At 42.2% G+C, this 24,758-nt stretch overlaps 1 long non-coding RNA gene across 2 annotated transcripts in view; it reads right to left on the bottom strand.

The window, feature by feature from the left end:
• The window catches only part of LOC103878474, a 58,625-nt gene extending 34,499 nt beyond the window's left edge, over positions 1–24,126 (bottom strand). For both annotated transcript variants that reach the window (XR_004177807.1, XR_002517681.2), the window contains exon 1: positions 23,760–24,126. This is a non-coding gene — a long non-coding RNA (uncharacterized LOC103878474). The remainder of the gene's footprint in view (positions 1–23,759) is intronic.
• Positions 24,127–24,758: the final 632 nt, after the last annotated feature.

A 24,758-nucleotide genomic window follows, 5' to 3' on the forward strand; every position in this document is an offset into this window, starting at 1 on the left:
TTGCCACACAATTCTGTTTATGTGCCAAAAGGTTCTGGGGCTGAAAATTCAGGAGAGGAGGGACAGATGACTGAGGCTCTCTCAGGAGTGCTTGGGAATCTGGAATACTGAAGTATGAATATTTGGGAGAGAAAAGGTCTGACACAAGGCAGGACCCAGAAAGGGAGCCAAGCCAAGCTCTCCAAGAGCCATGGAAGTCCCCAGGCTGAGGTTTTCACAGTATTGTCAAAGCTAGAGAGAGACAGAAAGGGTCAGAAGATCAGGAGTGAGAGAAGCAATGCAAGGAAAATAAAGACAAAGAGAAGAGTAGACTGAAAAATAAAATGCATTCTTGGTACTAAGTGATTGATCCTAGTTTGTGTGTGTGTGTATGTGTGTTTTGTTTTTTTGTGTGTTTTTTTTAATGTCTAAGACCTTAAAAGAGAAATAAAAGATAATCCAACTGGAAGTAAAGAAGATCCGTGAGATTTCTCTGAGGAGAGAAAGTGAAATCAGTCACCAAATATTTACTCAGAATGTTGTGGTCCTTGGTGCTGTTCACCAAATAAGTCATCTCTCCCACACTCGGGGGAAAATTGCCCTTCCTGGCGCCCGTGTGGCTGAGTGGGGTCATGTGACTAGTTTTGGTCAATGAGTAGAGAGCAGAAATGACATGTGTCACTTCCAGGACAGGATATTTGATTGTTGCAAGACTTAGAGTCCTTTATTCCCCTTGGGGCAGTGGCCCGAAATTCATGGTGGCTCAGCCCACCTGGACCTCGGAGAGAATGCCACAAGCACACTCTGTGCTGGACATGTGATGTAAGTGAGAAACAAACCTTTATGGTTTGGGCCACTAACATTTTGCAGATGTTTGTCACTGCAGCATGGCAAGGCCAATGCTGAGACGTACCACGTTAGGGAGGCAGTATGACTGTCTCTTTGAAGTATATGAAGTATTAACATGGTCCTTATGCTTAAACAATGAATGCCTAAAGCTTGTAGCGGACATGAAGAGAAGGTGTTAGATAGTGCCAAGAAAATCTTACATTTAAAAGCGGTTTTCTGGCCAGGTGCAGTGGCTCTTGCTTGTAATCCCAGCACTTTGGGAGGCTGAGGCGGGCTGATCACTTGAGGCCAGGAGTTCGAGACCAGCCTGGCCAACACGGTGAAACCCTGTCTCTACTAAAGATACAAAAATTAGCGGGCCTGTGGTCCCAGCTACTCAGGAGGCTGAGGCAGGAGAATCGCTTGAATTCGGATGCGGAGGTTGCAGTGAGCCGAGACTGCACTACTGCACTCCAGCCTGGGTGACAGAGTGAAACTCCATCTCAAAACTAGATAAATAAATAAAACAAAAATAAAAGTAATTTTCTGTTTTCTCAACAGAAGATTGAATTCATCTTCCAGGCAAACATTTTACTTTATTTTAGGAACACCAAAATGTGCCCTTTGGTCACTAATGTAAATCAAGAATACTCACAAATATTCTTTTTTTTTTTTTTTGAGATGGAGTCTCGCTCTGTCGCACAGGCTGGAGTGCAGTAGTACAGTCTCGTCTCACTGCAAGCTCCACCTCCCTGGTTCATGCCATTCTCCTGCCTCAGCCTCTGAGTAGCTGGTACTACAGGTGCCCACCACCACACCCAGCTAATTTTTTGTATTTTTAGTAGAGATGGGGTTTCACCGTGTTAGCCAGGATGGTCTTGATCTCCTGACCTCGTGATCCACCCACCTTGGCCTCCCAAAGTGCTGGGATTACAGGCCTAAGCCACTGCGCCCGGCCAATACTCACAAAGATTCTTATCGGAGTGTGTGGAAGACCCCACTAATTAAATGTGGCTCTTTTAGAACAGGAAACGCAGCTTTGACTTGGAAAAAATTGGTTCTTTTAGAACAGGAGGCAAAGCCTTGACTTGGAAATGTAAATTGTTACATAGACTTGAGTCGGAGTTGTGGCTCTGGGGCTTTCTTGCTTTCTTGACCAAGGGAAATGTATTGCTGTGTCTTAGTCTTGCTCAGACATTCCCAAGGGATAGGCAGCCATAAAAGACCCTAAGGAGAGTCTGGGTCCCTGGGGTTGGAGCAGAACCACTACTAAGAGCTACACAAACCCCTTTCTCTGTTGTTTGTCTCTTCAGTGATTCCTGGGTCTTAATAAGGACCTGTCAAAAGTTGTGGCCTGGCTTTCATTTTTTGGGGGGGAAGTGTAGGGAACAGAAAACACCCCACTTGAGATGCAGTGGTAAGCAGGACTGTGGTGCCTGCCCCTTCAGCTCAGGGGATGGTGATAACATCAGCTAGAACAAGGCCCACTGCCCATCAGCAAAAGTGCCATCGGGAGAGACACGGAGCGCGTGCCGAGGAGGCTGTAACAAGGAATATGAGGAACTTGATCCAACCACGTGTTAATGTTACTGACGATGATAGCTGACGTCACGTAGTGCTTACCATGAGCCAGTTATTGTTCTAAGCAAAAATTTTAGAGGTAGCCATACACACACAAAATGTCCCATGGTGACAGCAATCTGGGAGGCTTTCAGAAATACACTGGGAACACTGTGGGAGTGGGTGGAGTTCGATTTCCGTCACTCAGCAGAGAGGGACTGGGAATAAGGGGTTAACGACCGTCTTTTGAAATAACATGCTGGTGGTATCTGGACACACCACATCCAATTGTTTAGTTGAGAACTTCTGTAACTGAGCCTATATTATAAAAATCATAAGATGTTTGCTTTACTTAATTTCCTTTGTCTTTGTCCTTTCCTCCTTCCATGCATGATTACTCACAGTAGAGGTAGTCACTAACTCACTAATAATTGATTAACTTGATGTCCTGACCTCCTGGAAGCTGCCCACAAGATTAATAAACTTGTTTTTTTTTTTTCCAGAGGACGATGATCCTTAGGTCATGCAGATCTTCTTTGGGTTGTCTCATTTAATCCTCACAACAGTCCTAAGAAGTAAGTTTTTAGTCCCATTTTGTACACAATGACATCGTTTGCCTAAGGTGACACAGCCAGTGAGCTGAGTAGATTTCACTCAGCGTACACATGAATGTGATGCCTTGCCAGCATAATTCCTTCCCAGATAGAGTTGATGGCTGTGTTTCCAAAAAGAGAGAGCCCTGAGGGGCTCCAGAGGTCATGCATGGCACCCAAAATCCACAGGTGCACCAAGCATACTATTCAGACAAAATAAATACTACCCTGTGCTCATTTCATCAATGCTTGTTACCAATAAGATATACATTCCTGAAAGAATCACTGAATTTAATGTACCTTTGTGTCATTTTGTGTCTTCTCATGCAACAGATATTGAAAGTACAAGCCACGGCATTTGGAGTCCATTAAATTGTCTGACTTTGAAAAGGAGTCCTCACTCTAAAGCCACTAAGGAATCACTGGTGTTAAGCAGCAGTTTTCTAGTTTCTTTTCTTTTCTTTTTTATTGTTTCTTTTCTTTCTTTTCCTTTCTCTTTTTGAGACAGTCTCGCTCTGTTGCCTAGGCTGGAGTGCAGTGGCACAATCTCAGCTCACTGCAACCTCTGCCTCATGGGTTCAAGTGATTCTTGTGCCTCAGCCTCCCGAATAGCTAGCTATGCATACCACCATAACCATGCCCGGCTAATTTTTTGTATTTTTAGTAGAGATGGGATTTTACCATGTTGGCTAGGCTGGTCTCGAACTCCTGGCCTCAAGTGATCCACCTGCCTCGGCCTCCCAAAATGCTGGAATTACAGGTATGAGCCACCACGTTCAGCCTTCTGCTTTGTGTCTGAGAAGTCTGGAACTAAGAGAGCAGCGAGTGTCTTGGATGCAAAGGTGGCAATGAAATCTCCTCTACAGTCACCAGTCCTGCTCCACCCACTGATGCAGTTCTAAATTCCCTGTCCTCACATTGCTTGATGTTGGCATGCACAGGCATGCACAGTCCTGCACACAGGTTTATCCTAAAGCTGGACTTGAGATGACCCACATGAGACGAAGTTGGAAGACCACAGGCAAGGTCACCATAGACAGACTGGCCCACGGTAGGTACATTTGATAGTGAAGGTGCCACTGCAGTCTGACTCTTTCATTTCATGGAATTCAACGCCAAAAAAGCAAGGCTCCCAGTACCAGCTCCAGCCAGCCCCATGTAAGTGAATGAAAAGTAAGAGGTTGGTTTACCACACTGTGTGAATGTGTTTAGAACTTGGCACCAGCAAATTTATGTTCTATTTTCCCAACCCAGTCTGTAAAATATACCCTCTACTTGACCCAGAGCGTAATGATATCTATGGCTAAAACTGCCAATGAGAGAAAGGTTTAAGGATTTCAGACATAAACAAGCTGTTGTTTCACTGGATTTTTAAATGTACTGCTTGTTGTTTTGGGTACCTTCCTCAGAATGGGCACTATTATTAAATGTCTTATCATTATTGCCTTTATTACACATAACAATCCTTACAAAGCATGAGATGTTATTGTCCCCATTTTATGAGGAAAACGAGGCTAGAGAGGTTAAGTAAATTGCCTGAAGAAATGCAGCTAGTTAGGGTCTCAGCCAAGATTCAATGATTGGCCTATTTTTGAAGCCTGTGTATATGTTTAGTCACACAATTCTACCTGACTCTCTCCCAAAAACTAGGATCATCTGATTTGAGGCAACATGAAACACATTTTGATTGTTTATAATATTTCTCATTTGGAAGTAATGTTGCTATTAGTGTCACCTTCAAATGAAGGCATGTCAGGAAAATTTGAATCCTGAAATAACAGACCTAGAAAGGACTTACAACTAAACCATGACATGTTAGACTGGATCACTGTGTACCCACAAGAGGTGGACTAGATGGTAAGTAAAAGTCAGCACAGTCATCTCAACAGCCAAGCAGACCACAGCCACTCAAATAAGTGTCACCTACTAGGAAGCCATGATATGATACTATACCCTAATTTCACTGGTGCTTCCAATACACATATATGGAATATCACATTTAAAACCGCTTCAAAGTTTATTTATGAGGCACCTAAGAAGAGATCTCATTACTCTGTAATCAGTCCCTTCTTTGTCTAAATACAGTATTATTGGGCTTAATTACCCTCTCATTTACCAAACTTGGTTCTAAATGAGTCTTGGTTGTTCTCAAAAACCAAAGAGGCTTCTAAATATGAAAATTGACCACTAATCAAGAATATTCAGTAGAAAAAAATGTAAAGAAGAAATACCAAAAATTCTTGGAACAAATCTGCATTTTAAAATACATAAATGGTCTTCCAAGGTGAATGTATATTTTTTCCAGTTGTATTGAAGTAAAATTGACAAATAAAAATTGTATGTATGTATTTTTGTCCAAGATAGCCAAATAGGAACAGCTGCAATCTACAGCTCCCAGTGTAAGCAACGCAGAAGACAGGTGATTTCTTCATTTCCGATTAAGGTACCAGGTTCATCTCACTGGGACTTGTTGGACAGTGGGTGCAGCCCACAGAGTGTGAGCTGAAGCAGGGCAGGGTATCACCTCACCCAGGAAGTGCAAGGAGTTGGGGAATTCCCTTTCCTAGCCAAGGGAAGCCATGACAGATGGTACCTGGAAAATCGGGACACTCCCACCCTAATACTGTGTTTTTCCAATGGTCTTAGCAAACAGCACACCAGGAGATTATATCCCATGCTTGGCTCGGAGGGTCTGTCTGCCTCTGTAGACTCCACCTCTGGGGGCAGGGCATAGCTGAACAAAAGGCAGCAGAAACTTCTGCAGACTTAAATGTCCCTGTCTGATAGCTTTGAAGAGAGTAGTGGTTCCCCTAGCACAGAGTTTGAGATCTGAGAACAGACAGACTGCCTCCTCAAGTGGGTCCCTGACCCCTGAGTAGCCTAACTGGGAGACACCTCCCAGTAGGGGCCGGCTGATACCTCACATAGCCAGGTGCCCCTCTGAGATGAAGCTTCCAGAGGAAGGATCAGGCAGCAACATTTGCTGCTCTGCAATATTTGGTGTTCTGCAGCCTTCACTGGTGATACCCAGGCAGACAGGGTCTGGAATGGATTTCCAGCAAACTCCAGCAGACCTGCAAGTGAGGGTCCTGACTGTTAGAAGGAAAACTAACAAACAGAAAGGACATCCACACCAAAACCCCATCTGTACACCACCATCACCAAAGACCAAATGTAGATAAAACCACAAAGATGGGAAGAAACCAGAGCAGAAAAGCTGAAAATTCTAAAAATCAGAGCACCTCTTCTCCTCCAAAGGAACACAGCTCCTCACCAGCAATGGAACAAAGCTGAACGGAGAATGAGTTTGATGAGTTGACAGAAGTAGACTTCAGATGACTGGTAATAACAAACTTCTCTGAGCTAAAGAAAGATGCTCGAACCCATTGCAAAGAAACTAAAAACCTTGAAAAAAGATTAGATGAATGGCTAACAAGAATAAACAGCATAGAGAAGACCTTAAATGACCTGATGGAGCTGAAAACTATGGCACAAGAACTACGTGGCGCATGCACAAGCTTCAGTAGCCAATTTGATCAACCGGAAGAAAGGGTGTCAGTGATTGAAGATCCAATGAATGAAATGAAGTGAGAAAATAAGTTTAGAGAAAAAAGAGTAAAAAGAAATGAAAAAAGCCTCCAAGAAATATGGGACTATGTGAAAAGACCAAATCTACATCTGACTGGTGTACCTGAAAATGACGGGGAGAATGGAATCAAGTTGGAAAACACTCTACAGGATGTTATCCAGGAGAACTTTCCCAACCTAGCAAGGCAGGCCAACATTCAAATTCAGGAAATACAGAGAACGCCACAAAGATACTCCTCGAGAAGAGCAACTCCAAGACACATAATTGTCAGATTCACCAAAGTTGAAATGAAGGGAAAAAGGTTAAGGGCAGCCAGAGAGAAAAGCTGGGTTACCCACAAAGGGATGCCCATAAGACTAACAGCCAATCTCTTGGCCAAAACTCTCCAAGCCAGAAGAGACTGGGGGCCAATATTTAACATTCTTAAAGAAAAGAATTTTCAACCCAGAATTTCATATCCAGCCAAACTAAGCTTCATAAGTGGAGGAGAAATAAAATCCTTTACAGACAAGAAAATGCTGAGAGATTTTGTCACCATGAGGCGTGCCTTACAAGAGCTCCTGAAGGAAGCACTAAACATGGAAGGGAACAACCAGTACCAGCCACTGCAAAAACATGCCAAATTGTAAAGACCATCGAGGCTAGGAAGAAACTGCACAACTAACGAGCAAAATAACCAGCTAATATCATAATGATAGGATCATATTCACACATAACAATATGAACCTTAAATGTAAATGGGCTAAATGCTCCAATTAAAAGATACAGACTGGCAAATTGGATAAAGAGTCAAGACCCATCAGTGTGCTGTATTCAGGAGACCCATCTCACGTGCAGAGACACACATAGGCTCAAAATAAAGGGATGGAGGAAGATCTACCAAGCAAATGGAAAAACAAACAAACAAACAAAAAGCAGGAGTTGCAATTCTAATCGCTGATAAAACAGACTTTAAATCAACAAAGATCAAAAGAGACAAAGAAGGCTGTTACATAATGGTAAAGGGATGAATTCAATAAGAAGAGCTAACTATCCTAAATATATATGCACCCAATACAGGAGCAGCCAGATTCATAAAGCAAGTCCTTAGAGACCTACAAAGAGACTTAGACTCCCACACAATAATAATGGGAGACTTTAGCACCCTGCTGTCAACATTAGACAAATCAATGAGACAGAAGGCTTAAAAGGATACCCAGGACTTGAACTCAGCTCTGTACCAAGCAGCCCTAATAGACATCTAAAGAACTCTCCACCCCAAATCAACAGAATATACATTCTTCTCAGCACCACATCGCACTTATTCTAAAATTGACCACATAGTTGGAAGTAAAGCACTCCTCAGCAAATGTGAAAGAACAGAAATTATAACAAACCATCTCTCAGACCACAGTGCAATCAAATTAGAACTCAGGATTAAGGAACCCACTCAAAACTGCTCAACTACATGGAAACTAAGCAACCTGCTCCTGAATGACTACCAGGTAAATAACAAAATGAAGGCAGAAATAAAGCTGTTCTTTGAAACCAATGAGAACAAAGACACAACATACCAGAATCTCTGGGACACATTTAAAGCAGTGTGTGGAGGAAAATTTATAGCACTAAATGCCCACAAGAGAAAGCAGGAAAGATCTAAAATTGACACCCTAACATCACAATTAAAAGAACTAGAGAAACAAGAGCAAACACATTCAAAAGCTAGCAGAAAGCAAGAAATAACTAAGATCAGAGCAGAACCGAAGGAGATAGAGACACGAAAAATCCTTCAAAAAAATCAATGAATCCAGGAGCTGGATTTTTGAAAAGATCAACAAAATTGGTAGACTGCTAGCAAGACTAATAAAGAAGAAAAGAGAAGAATCAAATAGATGTCATAAAAAATGATAAAGGGGATATCACCACTGACCCCACAGAAATACAAACTACCATCAGAAAATACTATAAACACCTCTACGCAAATAAACTAGAAAATCTAGAAGAAATGGATAAATTCCTAGACACATACACCCTTCCAAGACTAAACCAGGAAGAAGTTGAATCTCTGAATAGACTAATAACAGGCTCTGAAATTGAGACAATTATTAATAGCCATCCAACCAAAAAAAGTCCAGGACCAGATGGATTCACAGTTGATTTCTACCAGAGGTACAAAGAGGAGCTGGTACCATTCATTCTGAAACTATTCCAATCAATAGAAAAAGAGGGAATCCTCCCTAACTCATTTTATGAGGTCAGCATCACCCTGATACCAAAGTCTGGCAGAAACACAACAAAAAAAGAGAATTTTAGACCAATATCCCTGATGAACATCAATGTAAAACTCCTCAGTAAAATACTGGCAAACCGAATCCAGCAGCTTACCCACCATGATCAAGTTGGCTACATCCCTGGGATGCAAGGCTTGTTCAACATATGCAGATCAATAAACATAATCCACCATACAAACAGAACCAAAGACAAAAACCACATGATTTTCTCAATAGATGCAGAAAAGGCCTTTGACAAAATTCAACAGCCCTTCATGCTAACAACTCTCAAAAAACTAGGTATTGATGGGACGTATCTCAAAATAATAAGAGCTATTTATGACTAACCCATAGCCAGTATCATACCAAATGGGCAAAAACTGGAAGCATTTCCTTTGAAAACTGGCACAAGACAGGGATGCCCTCTCTCACCAGTCCTATTCAACATAGTGTTGGAAGTTCTGGCCAGGGCAATCAGGCAGGAGAAAGAAATAAAGGGTATTCAATTAGGAAAAGAGGAAGTCAAATTGTCTCTGTTTGCAGATGACGTGATTGTATATTTAGAAAACCCCATCATCTCAGCCCAAAATCTCCTTAAGCTGATAAGCAACTTCAGCAAAGTCTCAGGATACAAAATAAATGTGCAAAAATCACAAGCATTCCTATACACCAATAACAGACAAACAGAGAGCCAAATCATGAGTGAACTCCCATTCACAATACCTTCAAAGAGAATAAAATACCTAGGAATCCAACTTACAAGGGATGTGAAGGACCTCTTCAAGGAGAACTATAAACCACTGCTCAACAAAATAATAGAGGACACAAACAAATGGAAGAACATTCCATGCTCATGGATAGGAAGAATCAATATCTTGAAAATGGCCATACTGCCCAAGGTAATTTATAGATTCAGTGCCATCCTTGTCAAGCTACCAATGACTTTCTTCACAGAATTGGAAAAAACTACTTTAAAGTTCATATGGAACCAAAAGGAGCCTGCATTGCCAAGACAATCCTAAGCCAAAAGAACCAAACTGGAGGCATCACGCTACCTGACTTCAAACTATAATACAAGGCTACAGTAACCAAAACAGCATGGTACCAGTACCAAAACAGATATGTAGGCCAATGGAACAGAACAGAGCCCTCAGAAATAATACCACACATCTACAGCCATCAGATCTTTGACAAACCTGACAAAAACAAGAAATGGGGAAGGGATTCCCTATTTAATAAATGGTGCTGGGAAAACTGGCTAGCCATATGCAAAAAACTGAAACTGGATCCCTTCCTTACACCTTATACAAAAATTAATTCAAGATGGATTAAAGACTTAAATGTTAGACCTAAAACCATAAAAACCCTAGAAGAAAACCTAGGCAATACCATTCAGGACATAGGCATGGGCAAGGACTTCATGGCAAAAACACCAAAAGCAATGGCAACAAAAGCCAAAATTGACAAATGGGATCTAATTAAACTAAATAGCTTCTGCACAGCAAAAGAAACCACCATCAGAGTGAACAGTCAACCTACAGAATGGGAGAAAATTTTTACAATCTACCCATCTGACAAAGGGCTAATATCCAGAATTGACAAAGAACTTAAACAAGTTTACAAGAAAAAATCAAACAACCACATCAAAAAGTGGGCAAAAGACACGAACAGACACTTCTCAAAAGAAGATATTTATGCAGCCAACAGACACGTGAAAAAATGCTCACCATCACTGGCCATCAGAGAAATACAAATCAAAACCACAATGAGATACCATCTCACACCAGTTAGAATGGTGATCATTAAAAAGTCAGGAAACAACAGGTGCTGGAGAGGATGTGGAGAAATAGGAACACTTTTACACTGTTGGTGGGAATGTAAATTAGTTCAACCATTGTGGAAGACAGTGTGGCAATTCCTCAAGGATCTAGAATTAGAAATACCATTTGATCCAGCAATCCCATTACTGGGTATGTACCCAAAGGATTATAAAGCATGCTACTATAAAGACACATGCACATGTATGTTTATTGCGGCACTATTCACAATAGCAAAGACCTGGAGCCAACCTGAATGTCCATCAATGATAGACTGGATTAAGAAAATGTGGCACATATACACCATGGAATACTATGCAGCCATAAAAAAGGATGAGTTCATGCCGTTTGTAGGGACATGGATGAAGCTAGAAACCATCATTCTGAGCAAACTATTGCAAGGACAGAAAACCAGACACCACATGTTCTCACTCATAGGTGGGAATTGAACAATGAGAATACTTGGACACAGGGTAGGGAACATCACACACTGGGCCCTGTCATGGAGCGGACGGAGAGGGGAGGGATAGCATTAGGGGATATACCTAATGTAAATGATGAGTTAATGGGTGCAGCACACCAACATGGCACATGTATACATATGCAACAAATCTTCACATTGTGCACATGTACCCTAGAACTTAAAGTATAATAAAAATAAATAAATAAAAATTGTATGTATTTACAGTGTACAATGTGATATTTGGGTATACATATACACCATTTCACATAGTTGCTTTTTTTGGTATGTGTGGTGAGAACACTTAAGATCTACTCTCTTAGCAAATTTTAAGTAAACAATACAGTATTGCTGACAATAGTTACCATGCTGTACATTCGATAGCTAAAATTTGATCAACATCTTCCTTTGATGAACATCTCTCCCAAGCCTCAGTCCCTGGCAACCACTATTCTACTTTCTGTTTTCGTGAGCTCAAGTTTTTAGACTGTACATATAGGTGAGATCATGTGATATTTGTCTTTCTGTGTCTTGCTTATTTCACTTAGCATAATGTCCCCCAGATTCACCCATGTTATCACAAATGGCAATATTTCCTTCTCTTTATGGCTGAATAAGAGTCCATCATACATATACCACATTTTCATTATCTCTCTATGTATCAACAGACACTTAGGTCATCTCCATATGCTGGCAATTATAAATAATGCTGAAATGGACATGGGAATGCAGCTATCTCTTCAACATACTGATTTCATTTCCATTGGCTATATATCCAAAAGTGGGATTGCTAAATCATACAGAGCTCTATTTCTAGTTTTTTGAGGAACCTCTATACTGTTTTCTATAATTACTATACCAATTTACAGTCCCACCTTTTCTCCACATCCTTGCCAACACTTACTGTCTTGCCTTTGTGATAATAACCATCCTAATGGGTATGAGATGATACCTCATTGTGGTTTTGATTTGCATTTCCCTGATAATTAGTAATATTGAACACCTTTTCATATACCTATTGGCCATCTGTATGTCTTCTTTGGAAAATGTCTGTTCAGGTCCCTTGCCCATTTTTAAATTGGATTATTTGGGGCTTTTTTGCTACTGAGTTGTATGATTCCTTATATATTTTGGGTATTAACCCCTTATCAGATATACGGATTGCAAATGTATTTTCTCATTCCCTAGGTTGCCTTTTCACTTTTGATTGTTTCCTTTCTGTGCAGAGCATGCAGAGCTTTTTGATTTGATGTACTCCCACTTATTTATTTTTGCTTTTGTTGCCTAAACAAGCATTTTAATGTGTCAATTCTAGAGTGTTTATTTTTGAAACCAACCACTTTACTACATCATCACACCTTATACACGCATTATAATTAATAAATCTAAATATCAATTAAGGACTACAACTATCACTCATTGTACCATGGCCAAGATAAAATGATCTTCATTTGAAAATTCTTTCCCATATTCATCTTATATATTTTTTCAATGAATATAGTATTAAGTCTTTCAAAGTTGACTTACATATTTACATGTTTATTTTACAAATATTTGATCTGGTAGACTTTCTTTTCTATTTTTACTGGTCAAGTTCATTTAAACAATCACCAGACAGGTTTCTGTGTTTGTCTTAAAAGTGCTAGACAACCCCCACACAACTGGTTATTCACATAATAAACATTTGGTGTTTAATGGTTAATGGCAACATTTGGTAATACTTGGCCCCCACAGCAGAGTTCACATCTTTAACTGTCATCATTAGAAGTCTTCACTTGGCAAATGGTTACTTTTTAAATAAAAACCTATTATATTTTCTTCCTTTTTAAAAAATAGTCATTTATTTTGAATTAATCAATTAATCTGTTTCTGTTACTCCTACTCAAGTAATTTTAAAAAGCAGAATTCACTAATATTTGTAATAAAATGTGATAATCATTGTTTCATGCAGTCCCCACCAAGCAGTAAAAAATTGCTCAGTATGTAAACAAACGAAAATATGAACAAATAATTAAAGCCAAAAATTTTAGTTTTTGTGCACTCAAAGTATTTGTCTAAGAGCAAATAATATGACACTAAATACAGCCTTCAGGTTAGAGATCTTAATTTCATAGATTACATAGGCATATATAATAATAAAATGTACAATATATGACTATACATATACGTGTGTACATATATAGTATATTCTTACTTTCTCAAACTTTCCTCTCAAAACCTAAATTTATTTTCTCTTTTCTTGTGAATTCTATTCAGATATACATAAAGAAAAGTACATTTAAAAAAAAAAAAGAAAAGTGCTGGGATTACAGGTGCGGTGGCTCATGCCTGTAATGCCAGCACTTTGGGAGGCCAAAATGGGTGGATCACCTGAAGTCTGGAGTTCAAGACCAGCCTAGCCAGCATAGTAAAACCCCGTCTCTATTTTAAAAAATACAAAAATTAGCTGGGTGTGGTGGCAGGCACCTGTAATCCCAGCTCCTTGGGAGGCTGACGCAGGAGAATCTCTTGAACCCGGGAGGTGGAGGTTGCAGTGAGCCAAGATCGCACCATTGCACTCCAGCCTAGGCAACAGAGCGAGACTCCATCTCAAAAAACAAAACAAAAAAGAGTACATAAACCATAAGTATGACACTTCAGTGAAGACACTCTTAATACTAACACCCAGATCATGAAACAGAACATGACCAGCACCTCCAAAACCCCCTCATGAACCCTCCCACTCACAACCTTCCACAGTGACCACTAGGCTGACCTAAATCCATAGTTTAGTTTTGCCTCTTATAAACTTCATACAATTGGAATCACACCATATGCACTGTTTGTGACTAGGGCCTTCCTTCAATATTGTTTCTGAAATCCATTCCTATTGTTGTATGTAGGTACAATTTATGTCTTCCCGTTGTTCTACGGTATTCTAGTGCATGAATATACTACAATTTATTTATCCGCTATATTGCAGGGGACATATGTACACTAAAACATTATGTGTTGTTTATCTGAAATTCACATTAAACTAAGCTGCCTGTATTTCATCTGCAATCCTAATCCTTGCCAACATGCAACATTGTCTGTAGAAGTACCTATTTTATTTCAAAAACAAAAATAAACATATTGAAACCACTTGCCACACTTGTAGAAGTCACATCTACAAAATAGAAGTGAAGATGTAACAGTCATTCAGTCCATCTGAATCCTGCAGACAGAGAAACTGGCTCAAGAGCACCTCCTCCTCCAGGGGTAAAAAAGTTCACTTTATATAATGAACTGTCTTTCAGCTGTCTACATTTATTAACTCACCTGGAACATGGTCAAATCTTCACTTTATTTTTGATGTGTAAACGGCTTCAATTGTCTTAATAGTTTGCTTACAAACACAGAAGTTGTAGTTATTATAATGTTTAGTATTTTTATAAAGTCCTTTTATTCTTCAAAGCATATTACAAGCTACAAATTAATTAAGCTCTACAATAGCCCTTCACCCCAGGGAAGAAAGACATTTCTGTACTTCATTTAAAGCTCAGAACTCCAAAGTCAAGATATGAACCAACTGGCCGTGAGCCACAGAGTAAATTTCAAACATGAAACTGAAGATCTTGGCTCCATGTTCCAAATACCAAGCTTACATCAAAGGAAAACATTAACATTCTACCAAAGAAAAACTGTTGCCATTCTTCTTTTCCATCTAAAACTGGGAAGGAGGCCGAGTGCAGTGGCTCACGCCTGTAATCCCAGCACTTTGGGAGGCTGAGGTGGGCCGATCATGAGGTCAGGAGTTCGAGACCAACCTGGCCAACATGGTGAAACCCCGTCTCTACTAAAAATATAAAAATTAGCCAGACATGGTGGTGCGCACCTGTAATCCCAGCTACTCAGGAGACTGAGGCGGGAGAATCATTTGAGCCCAGGAGGCAGAGGCTGCACCACTGCCCTCCAGCCAAGGCAACAGAGCAATACTCAGTCTCAAAAAAAAAAAAAGGGGGGGAAGGAGAGCTGGGGGTCGAGGAATGCTGAACTTTTGACGAAGTGCTTATCTCTCTTCTCAGATATAAGCCTCATCACTAAGATTTCAACCTCAGTAAAATCTGATTTGTTTTTTGATTCTAAAAATGGGTACTCACCAAGAACACAAGGTTCAGACAAATGATAACCAAGAAAGTCAGAAACATATAGAGTTAGGAAAATCCAGTGAGGTCCAGAGGAAATTCTAGGAGTACATTCCAAATGATTATTTGCTGAGGGTATCCTGAATTAGAGTTATTCTGTTGTTATCTTCTTGTGTGACTCTTGAACTAGTACTGAAAATTACTGAACTACTACAATAAAGCTGTTCTAAATTTCTCTCTTGACTTTTCCAGCCACAAAATTGTTGGCCTGGGGGAATATTTGTTCTAAAATGGCTATTGTCCAAGCCCAGTCCTGATTGAAAGTGAAGCTCTGAGGTTCTGTTGGGAAACAGCTGGGATAGTTCTGTGGAAAGCATTTCTATCTAATTCCATATTTGTCTTCAAATATTAACCAATGATTTATGAAACTTTCCTTGACAACCAATATTTAAAGAAATAAAAATTGTGTAGTTTTCCAGAACAACTTCCCCACTGAATTATTCCCTTAGTTCCTCTGGAAATGTCTCCATCAAATTGCTCACAGTTAAGATCTGTGTTCCTTTATCTGCGTATCCTTTCTGATGAATGAAGGGTGTATAGAGCACCCTTGACATAAGTAACTCCATCTTAGAAAAAGACTCCATCTTACATTTCATAGGGCACTTTGCCAACAGAGACAAGATGTTTTGCTTAATAAATAAATGTGTAACAAAGACCGCATCCAACCAGATAAGGACATAAACAAGCACACACTTCCATTATCAGTCCTCACCAGAGAACTCCATGGCCATAAAAAGAGAAGGGCTTCAGCAGCTCAAAGTGGCCATCTTAGCTGACACTATCTTGCTATCACTCATGATGAGTACTTGGCATCTGCCACTGAAGGTTCTGCCCACGTCCAAGACCCTTCCATGCAAGACAGTCAGACAGCCTGGCTCACACCACGATATTCTTTTTGTCCTAGTCACTCTCCCCGGTTAATGAAAAATGGTTCATTAACCATTTGTTCCTATGTCTTTTTCTCTTGATGTTAAATGTTACTTCGTTTGTTGGGGAATGTTTAATCTACAATGTTTATATATTAATCAAGTATACTATTCTGTACGGTTTGCAATATTGACTGACTGGTGGAGTGGCTTGAGCCTGTGTGCCTACAGCTCTGAGTACTAGGTAAATGTGAAGTACTAAGGAGAATTGGTTTCTTAGAACTCCACGTAGCTCATGGCTTTTGTGATTTAAATAGCATCAATGAAAGTTTGACATTATGGAAAGATATAAATGTGTGCGGACCTGTTTATCTCTGATCCTGCACCGCTCAGGAGAAAGGAAAATGGCCATTTAAAAAGTAAAAATGTGAGTAGAGTTGGTGGCTCTGTACTGAAAACTAAAAGTGTGAGATCTAGAAAATACACTATTGGTGATGATAAAAGATAAAGTTCAGTTCACAAGTGCAAAAAGTTAACCAAAATACATTACTTAAATGGAATGAACCAAAGATACGCTACTGAAAGCAGAACTCCTTACTATGTAAGGAAGAAAAGTTGCCCAAGAGTCATAAAATTAAAGAGGAAGAGGTTGTTTTGCTTTATTTTATTTTGTTTTGTTTTGTTTTTTTGGAGATGAAGTCTCACTCTGTCTCCCAAGCTGGAGTGTAGTGGCATGACCTCGGCTCACTGCAACCTCTGTCTCCCAGGTTCAAGTGCTTCTCCTGCCTCAGCCTCCTGAGTAGCTGGAACTACAGGTGCACGCTGCCACGCCCAGCTACTTTTATGTATTTTAGTAGAGACAGGGTTTCACCACATTGCCCAGGCTGGTCTCAAAATCCTGAGCTCAGGCAATCTGCCCGCCTCAGCCTCCCAAAGTGCCAGGATTATAGGCGTAAGCCACCAAGCCCAGCCGTGGGAGACTTTTTTTGAGTGACTGCCAATACACAACAGTCAACTCAAATACAACACAGACATAGAAAAATAACCTTGTCTTGAGGTAAAGGGTTATTTAGCTAAAAGGGGATTTTTAAGAAGTGAATTAGTGATGTGTCAAGTTCTTGAAAGGTTTAAACCATTCCAATTTACCATAAAAACCTGGTCATCCTTGCCTAGCGTGGTGGCTCACGCCTGTAATCCCAGCACTTTGGGAGGCCGAGGTGGGCGGATCACCTGACATCGGGAGTTTGAGACCAGCCTGGCCAACATGGTGAAACCCCGTCTCTACCAAAACTACAAAAATTAGCCAGGCATGGAGGCGGGCGCCTGTAATCCCAGCTACTCGGGAAGCTGAGGCAGGACAATCACTTGAACCCCGGAGGCAGAGGTTGCAATGAGCTGAGATCACTCCATTGCACTACAGCCTGGGCAACAAGAGCGAAACTCCATTTAAAAAAACAAAAACAAACAAACAAACAAAAAACAGGTAATCTTCCATGCCCCACCCCATCCTTATCTCAGTAAATCTTCCCACACCCATTTCTTCACGTCACAAACCCAGGAATCACTGTTATCGCCTTCCTTTTCCTCATTCCTCCACTTAGTCTGACAGTGAACCAGGATCGTTCTGCCCATGCGCAGTCAACTAATCACTGTGAGGATGAGTTTGGCAAAAACAGAAAAAAATTTATCACAGGACAGCCTAGCAAGGAGCCAGGAGAAGAGCTCTCAAATCAGCCTCCCTGAAAATCAGACTTAGGGACATTTATGGGTTAGAGAAGTAGGGTGGTCTAAGGCATGGGGAAAGGCAATTGGCCGTGGAAAAAAATGAAGCAATTTGTGATCTCCACAAGCATAGTCGGGATCCATGGCTCTTCACAGCATGTTCAGAAAATGGCAGCGTTAGCATGATCTGAGGATGGAGTTTGGGGCTCTCTGACCTCAAAATGTTAATCATGCAGGCTCAGTCAGAAGGTCAGTTCCAACCAGTTTAAGCTGAGCAAGAACTGCCCCACATTTCTGAAAAACAGCTTAAGCAATTGGTTTCATGGTAGGAAACTGGTATCTATAAGGAAACTAGTGAAAGCTAAGTGATAACACTTAGTAGTACACTTCAGCTGTGTGGGTTAAAAAAAAAATCAACAAGGGCTGGGAGTGGTGGTGACTCAAAGTGTTGTAATCCCAGTACTTTGGGAGGCCGAGGTGGGTGGATCACCTGAGATCAGGAGTTTGAGACCAGCCCGGCCAATATGGTGAAACCCCAACTCTACTAAAAATACAAAAAATAGCCAGGCATGGTGGCGCGTGCTTGTAATCCCAGCTACTTGGGAGCCTGAGTCAGGAGAATCTTTTGAACCCAGGAGGCGGAGATTGCCATGAGCCAAGATTGCGCCATTGCACTGCAGCCTGGGCCACAAGAGCAAAAGTCGGTCTCAAAAAAAAAAAAAATCAACAAAAAGTAAGAGGCTAAAAAGATTAGCCTTTGGTTTTAAATCTATCACTAAATATTGTCTTTTCTGTCTCCAGAGTATATTGTCAATTCATCCCCTCTTCCCCTATCCTGATGGACACCTTCCCCTTGTTCAGGCCCCATTGGTGGTCTCCCTGTTTCCCTTCCTGCCCATCAATCCACTCTCCATGAGGCAGATACAGGGGCCTTTTTAAACTCTTATTACCAGGTTGCGTCCCTTCCTGGCTTTTTAAAATCATTATTATTATTTTTTAAAGCAACACTTTTCAGTCAAACTTCTTAGTAAAACCCACAGAACCACAAGGAACCACAACCAGCATCATCATGACACATAGGAAGTGCTCAAGAAATATTTGCCAAATAAATATTAACGAAAATAAAGGAGGATTTCTAAGGGAAACTCCCAAGAAAGGAAGTAGCACCAACAGAGTAACAGTGAAGGAGGGGAGGCAGGAAAGATGACACACGCGGGTGGGTTCTAAGCGGGGCAAGGTTCCACAGCAAGCAGTTTGTGACTTGGTCTTAGTGGACAATCTCCAGAGAGGCCACATGAAACTCTTCTGTCTTCAGATAATGCACCTGTCTTCTCCACCACCCACTTCCCATCTTCCACACTTCTGCTTCCATCACTTCGAGGCAACCACTGAGGAAGCCAGAGTCTCCCGTGGGTCTCATCCACCCATTCCTAGGTATAGCGACCTCTCCTTGTTCATCAGTACCATGCACCAGGTTTCCTGGGGACAGTGGCTGCTGTGGCAGGACCAGACAGGTGATGGCATCAGCCACATGATGGCATAAGCCTCCCCTGGCTCTGAGATAGGTAATGTCATAAACCTCCACCAGAAATGCCAGTGGCTGAGGTATGGATACATGGGTCTCAAGAATAATAGAAACCTAACCCAGAACAAACACAAAGAAGAGTCGTAGAAGAATGGGCCAATCAAAGAAAAGAATCCAGAGATTATTGAGAAAAATACATTTTCCTTAGCCACACCTTCACAAATTCACATTGAGGTAGGATGAGACAATAACCCCACAACCATGTCATCTATCAATTGCCATTTGCTGTTTAGAATATGCTTCCCGGTGGGGGAGGCAGAGCTAGATGTTGGAATAGAAACTCCGCTGATACTTGATAGTCACCCTCCCCACAAGGATGCCAATTTAACAACTATTACACCAATTTACACACAAAATAAATCACCTTCATGAGAACCAGAAATCAGGTGAGCCTCAAAATACTTGGTGTTAACTTCATATTGTCGAAAGAGGCACTGAGGAAATAGAAAAAATAGAATGGGCGCTGTGGCTCAGGCCTGTAATCCCAGCACTTTGGGAGACTGAGGCCTGTGGATCGCTTGAAGTCAGGAGTTCAAGACCAATATGGCCAACACAGTGAAACTCTGTTTCTAATAAAAGTACAAAAATTAGCTGGGTGTGGTGGCATGCACCTGTAATCCCAGCTACCAGGAGGCAGAGACACAAGAATCGCTTGAACCCGGGTGGTGGAGATTGCAGTGAGCAGAGATCGCGCCACTGCATTCCATCCAACCTGGGTGACAGAGCGAGGCTCTGTCTCAAAAAAAAGAAAAAAAGAAAAAATAGTCTTGAGGCCTCAATGTCACGCTTCTCTCCCCCAACCCCAGTAGCCACAACATGGTGCAGAGAGGGTCTCTGGGCACTGGGGGAGGGAGAACATAGCAAATGTGAGACATTGAGCTCAGTGCTGTCCTGTTAGAGCTGAAAGGAAAACTGGACCAAGCTTAGCTGTCGCCCACCCATGGACAGAGAATTTAAACCAGCCCTAGCCGGAGGGAAAGCATTGATGCCAACAGTCCAAACTTGAGTTCCCACAAAGCTTGTCACCAAGGGGTACTGTGCTCTGGTTCTCTAAGTAAACTGGAAAGACAGTCTAGGCCACAAGGACTGCAACTCTTAGATGAGTCCCATGGCTGAAGTGGCCCAGAGACAGCAGGCTGGTGGGGCACACACCAGGGCAGCCAAGGGAGTGCTGGCTTCACCCCTTTTCTAACCCCAGGCTGCACAGCTTGTGGCTCCACAAGCAGCCAATTCTTCCTTCTGCTGGAGGAGAGGAGAAGAAAAAGTAGGAAAGATTTTGTCTTGCATCTTGGATTCCAGCTCAGCTTCAGCAGGACAGGGCACCAGAGTTGTGAGGCCCTCATTCCAGGCCCTAGCTCCCAGATGATATTTTTAGACATGCCTTGGGCCAAAAGGGAACCTGCTGCCTTGAAGGGAAGGACCCAGTGCTGTCAGCATTCATCCCTTGCTAACCGAAGAGCCCTTGAAATCTGAATAACCAGCAGGGATACCCAGGTACGATGTCGAGGGCCTTGGTGAGCCTCTGAGACTTGCTGGCTTCAGGTGAGACTCAGCACATTCCCAGTTATGGCGGCTACAGGGCAAAACGAAACTCCTTCTGCTTGAGAAAAGCAGAGGGAAAAGTAAAGGGGACTTCGTCTTGCACCTTAGGTACCAGCTGGGTCACAGGGGCATAGAGGGCCAAGCATTGGGGATCCCTCATTCCAGGCCTTGACTCTTAGATGGGATTTCTGGACCTACCCTGGGCCAGAGGGGAGCCCATTGCCCTAAAAAGTGAGTCCCAGGCCAGGCACAATTCACCACAAGCTGACTGAAGAGCCCTTGAGCCTTAAGGGAACATGAGCAGTAGCCTGGCAGTAGCCTGTGATGGCGGGGGCTGCAGGGTGAGGCTCCTCTGCCTTTGGAAAGGGGAAGGAAGAGTGGGAAGGACTGTACCTTGTGTGTTGAGTACCCGCTCAGCCACAGTACAATAGAACACCAGGTAGACTTCTAAGGTGTTTTACTCTAGTCCCTGACTCCCAGAGAGCATCTCTGGACCAAACCATGGTCTGGGGAACTTGCTGCCCTGAAGGGAAGGACAGGCTGGGCTGGCTTTGCCACCTGCTGATTGTAGAGCCCCGGGGACTTGAGTAAACATAGGCAGCAGAGAGGGAGTAGTTACAGAAGGTCTTGGACAAGACCCAGGGCTGCACTGTGCTGGCTTCAGGTCTGACCCAGTGTGGCACAGTGCTGGTGGCCACAGGGGTGCTTGTGTCACTCCAGCCCCAGATTTAGGTGGCTCAGAACAGAGACACTCCATTTGTTTGGGAGAAAGGAAAGAGAACAAGAGTCTCTGCCTGGTGATCCAGAGAATTCTCCTGGATATTGTCCGAGACCATCAAGGCGGTATCTCCATGAGTCTGCAAGAACCACAGCATTACTGAACTTGGGGTGCCCCCTAAAGCAAATATAGTTTAGATCGTAACACCTAAGCCCTTCCCAAGAAAGACAGGTACAAACAAGCTCAGACAGTGAAGACTACAATAAATACCTAACTCTTCAAAGCCCAGACACTGAAGAACATCTACTAGCATCAACACCATACAGGAAAACCAGACGTCATCAAATAAAATAAGGCACCAGGGACAAATCCTGGAGAACAGAGATATGTGTAATCTTTCAGACAGAGAATTTTGAATAGAATATGCTTCCTATTTCTAACTGTCTGTTCAGTTAATCTTAATGATTCCTTTGCTTGCCATTAAAAACTTGAGTTAAAGAATCTCTCCAAGAATATCATTACAAATAGACATCTAAACTGGGAAATCACAAGTTGCAGTTAAGTTTGGGTGAGAATCAGGTTAATGATAACCTTCACAAAGTGTCACTTTTACAAGGTTGGAGTAGACCATGCATTTTTAAATGACATTGAAGTGCAGAAAATTGACATATAGATGCTAGAAGTAACAAACATAATGTGTGCAGTATGGAAGCATGTGACAATTACATGTTTTATCTGTTGATAACTACAGGAAGCCCTATTCTAGTTAAGGAGACAGCAGCTGATGAACAGCAGAGTGGTAGAACTAATGGCAAAGTTATAACATCAAAGAAAAATAATACAGAGAAGACAGATTGATAATACCAATTTGAAAACACCAGATTTGATAATGACAAGTTGAAAATGTGTTTTCCAGGCCAGGTACAGTGGCTCACGCAATCCCAGCACTTTGGGAGGCTGAGGCAGGCAGATCACCTGAGGTCAGGAGCTTGAGACCAGCCTGGCCAACACAGTGGAACTCCATCTCTACTAAAAATACAAAAATTAGCCAGGCGTGGTGGCATGTGCCTGTAATCCCAGCTACTCCAGAGGCTGAGGCAGGACATTTGCTTGAACCCGGGAGGTGGAGGTTGCAGTGAGCCGAGATCATGCTATCTCACTCTAGCCTGGGCAACAAGAGTGAGACGCCATCAAAAAAAAAAAAGAAAGAAAGGGAAAGGACGCCAGCGAACTGCCGCCGCCGCCCGCCATTACTTCGCCAGGCGGGCGGGACAGACGGGGCGGGCAGACGGGTGGGCGGGCGGGCGGGCGAACTGGGCGGGCGGGCGGTCAGATCGATCAGGATCAAACTTAAAGGAGCTATGCATAAATTATGATAGGGCCAGATATATTTTAAGTACCATTAGGAAAACAGGACAATCTAAAGATATTAATTTCAAATTAAATGTTGCAACTTGAGAAAACAGTGCAAATATTACATTGAAATAACAGAAATCACAGGGCGCAAACAGAAAGCAACTTCAATCTTACTTCCTACTGTCCCTTAAATGTGCTCTGTGTTGCCATTTCTTCCCATAACCCCGATGGAAACTTGGTCGGCCCCTTTAATTTTCTGGTCCCTTTTACATAACATGAACAGTGCATTCCAGGTCACATAGCACAGCCTGTTTCAGACTTAAAATGTCTAATGGTTAAGGTTTTCATCGTGTTTTCAATTTTAAAGAATGTTTCAACACCCCCAAATCTGGTCCACTACAGAGAGGAAGCCCGCAGTTGGAGGAGGAAAGAAAGACACCATCTTTCTTTCCCTCATTCTTTCTTTCCCTCATTCTTTCTTTCCCTCATTTGAATCCACAATTCCTCTGCCCCCATCTGTTAGCTGTGGCTCCTGACCCCTCCAGGGTGGGAGTAGGGGAGGGAGAAGAGAAGAGGAGGCAGGCAGGTTCTTCCTTCACTGGTACTGTCCTAGAACCTGACCGTGGTGATCTCTGGGATTGATGGTGGTTTAAAACTGACCTTCTCTGTCTCGCATGTGTTCATGGGTTTTTCAGACACACTTTTCTCCTATTGCTAGGCTTTACTTACTTGTAGTTCCTTTGACCTTGGAGAATGATTCTGTAGTCCAACTAATGGCTCGAGCCTTTTCCTGAAGCAAATAGGCTTCCAATGACACTCCTCTACTCCTTCTGTTGAAGAACTTTGCCCCTCCAGATGGCCATCTTGGGTAAAAATTAACACAACCCTTCCCTGGCTTTCCTCCTGAGTAGCCCACACCTGGCCTGTAGGAAACACTCGTGTATCTTTTGCTTCTTCAGCCTCTGGAGTGCACACGATCCCAGGGAAGAAGGAAGCTCTCCTGTGGTTCACCATCAAGCAGAGCAGCAGTCAGCCACTCCATCTTCAGATTCCTCACATTTGAGTCAAACACGAGTTCACTCCATCTACCAAACTACAAGGGCCACCAAATTGTCCCATTCAAGTCTACTTCCCTGGGCTTTAGGAAAGAGGTGGGCACACACGGTTGTCCCCCATGGTTGGAAGAGAACTCACAGCACACAGACAGATGGCTCCAAAAATGCTCTAATACCTAAAGTCTGACTCTGTTATAAACTTCATGTGGATGGGAAGGACATGGAAGTAATGAAGTTGGGTTTTACCCATATCACTAAAAAATCATGCAGCCTGATGAGATTGTATCTACAATTCCAAAGTTAAGGTGGAGAACACATATAAAAGAGAGACAGAAAGGTTCTGACTTAAACCTACCCTATACAATATACATAATAGAGGGCAGGCTGTAGCTAGGATTTCCATTTTATTATCCTGTTATGCTAATTTCTCCAGAACATTCACTACTAAGGCAGTTTTGGCTCTCCAGTGAATCCGCTGCTGAGTATGCCTGGGGAGAGATGCCGCAATTGCACTAGATCCAGACTCCACAGGCCACCACAGTACCAGTACGTGTCTACTTGATGCAAAAGGAGAAACTAGGCTCACTTCCTAGACCACTCCCACATCTAAACTGCTAGAATCATAACCGGTGATTCACCAAACACTGTGGGGAGAGCCCATAAGTCCTCCTGC

Source organism: Papio anubis, chromosome 13 (genome assembly GCF_008728515.1).
Source record: "Papio anubis isolate 15944 chromosome 13, Panubis1.0, whole genome shotgun sequence".
In the NCBI taxonomy this organism is placed as follows: domain Eukaryota; kingdom Metazoa; phylum Chordata; class Mammalia; order Primates; family Cercopithecidae; genus Papio; species Papio anubis.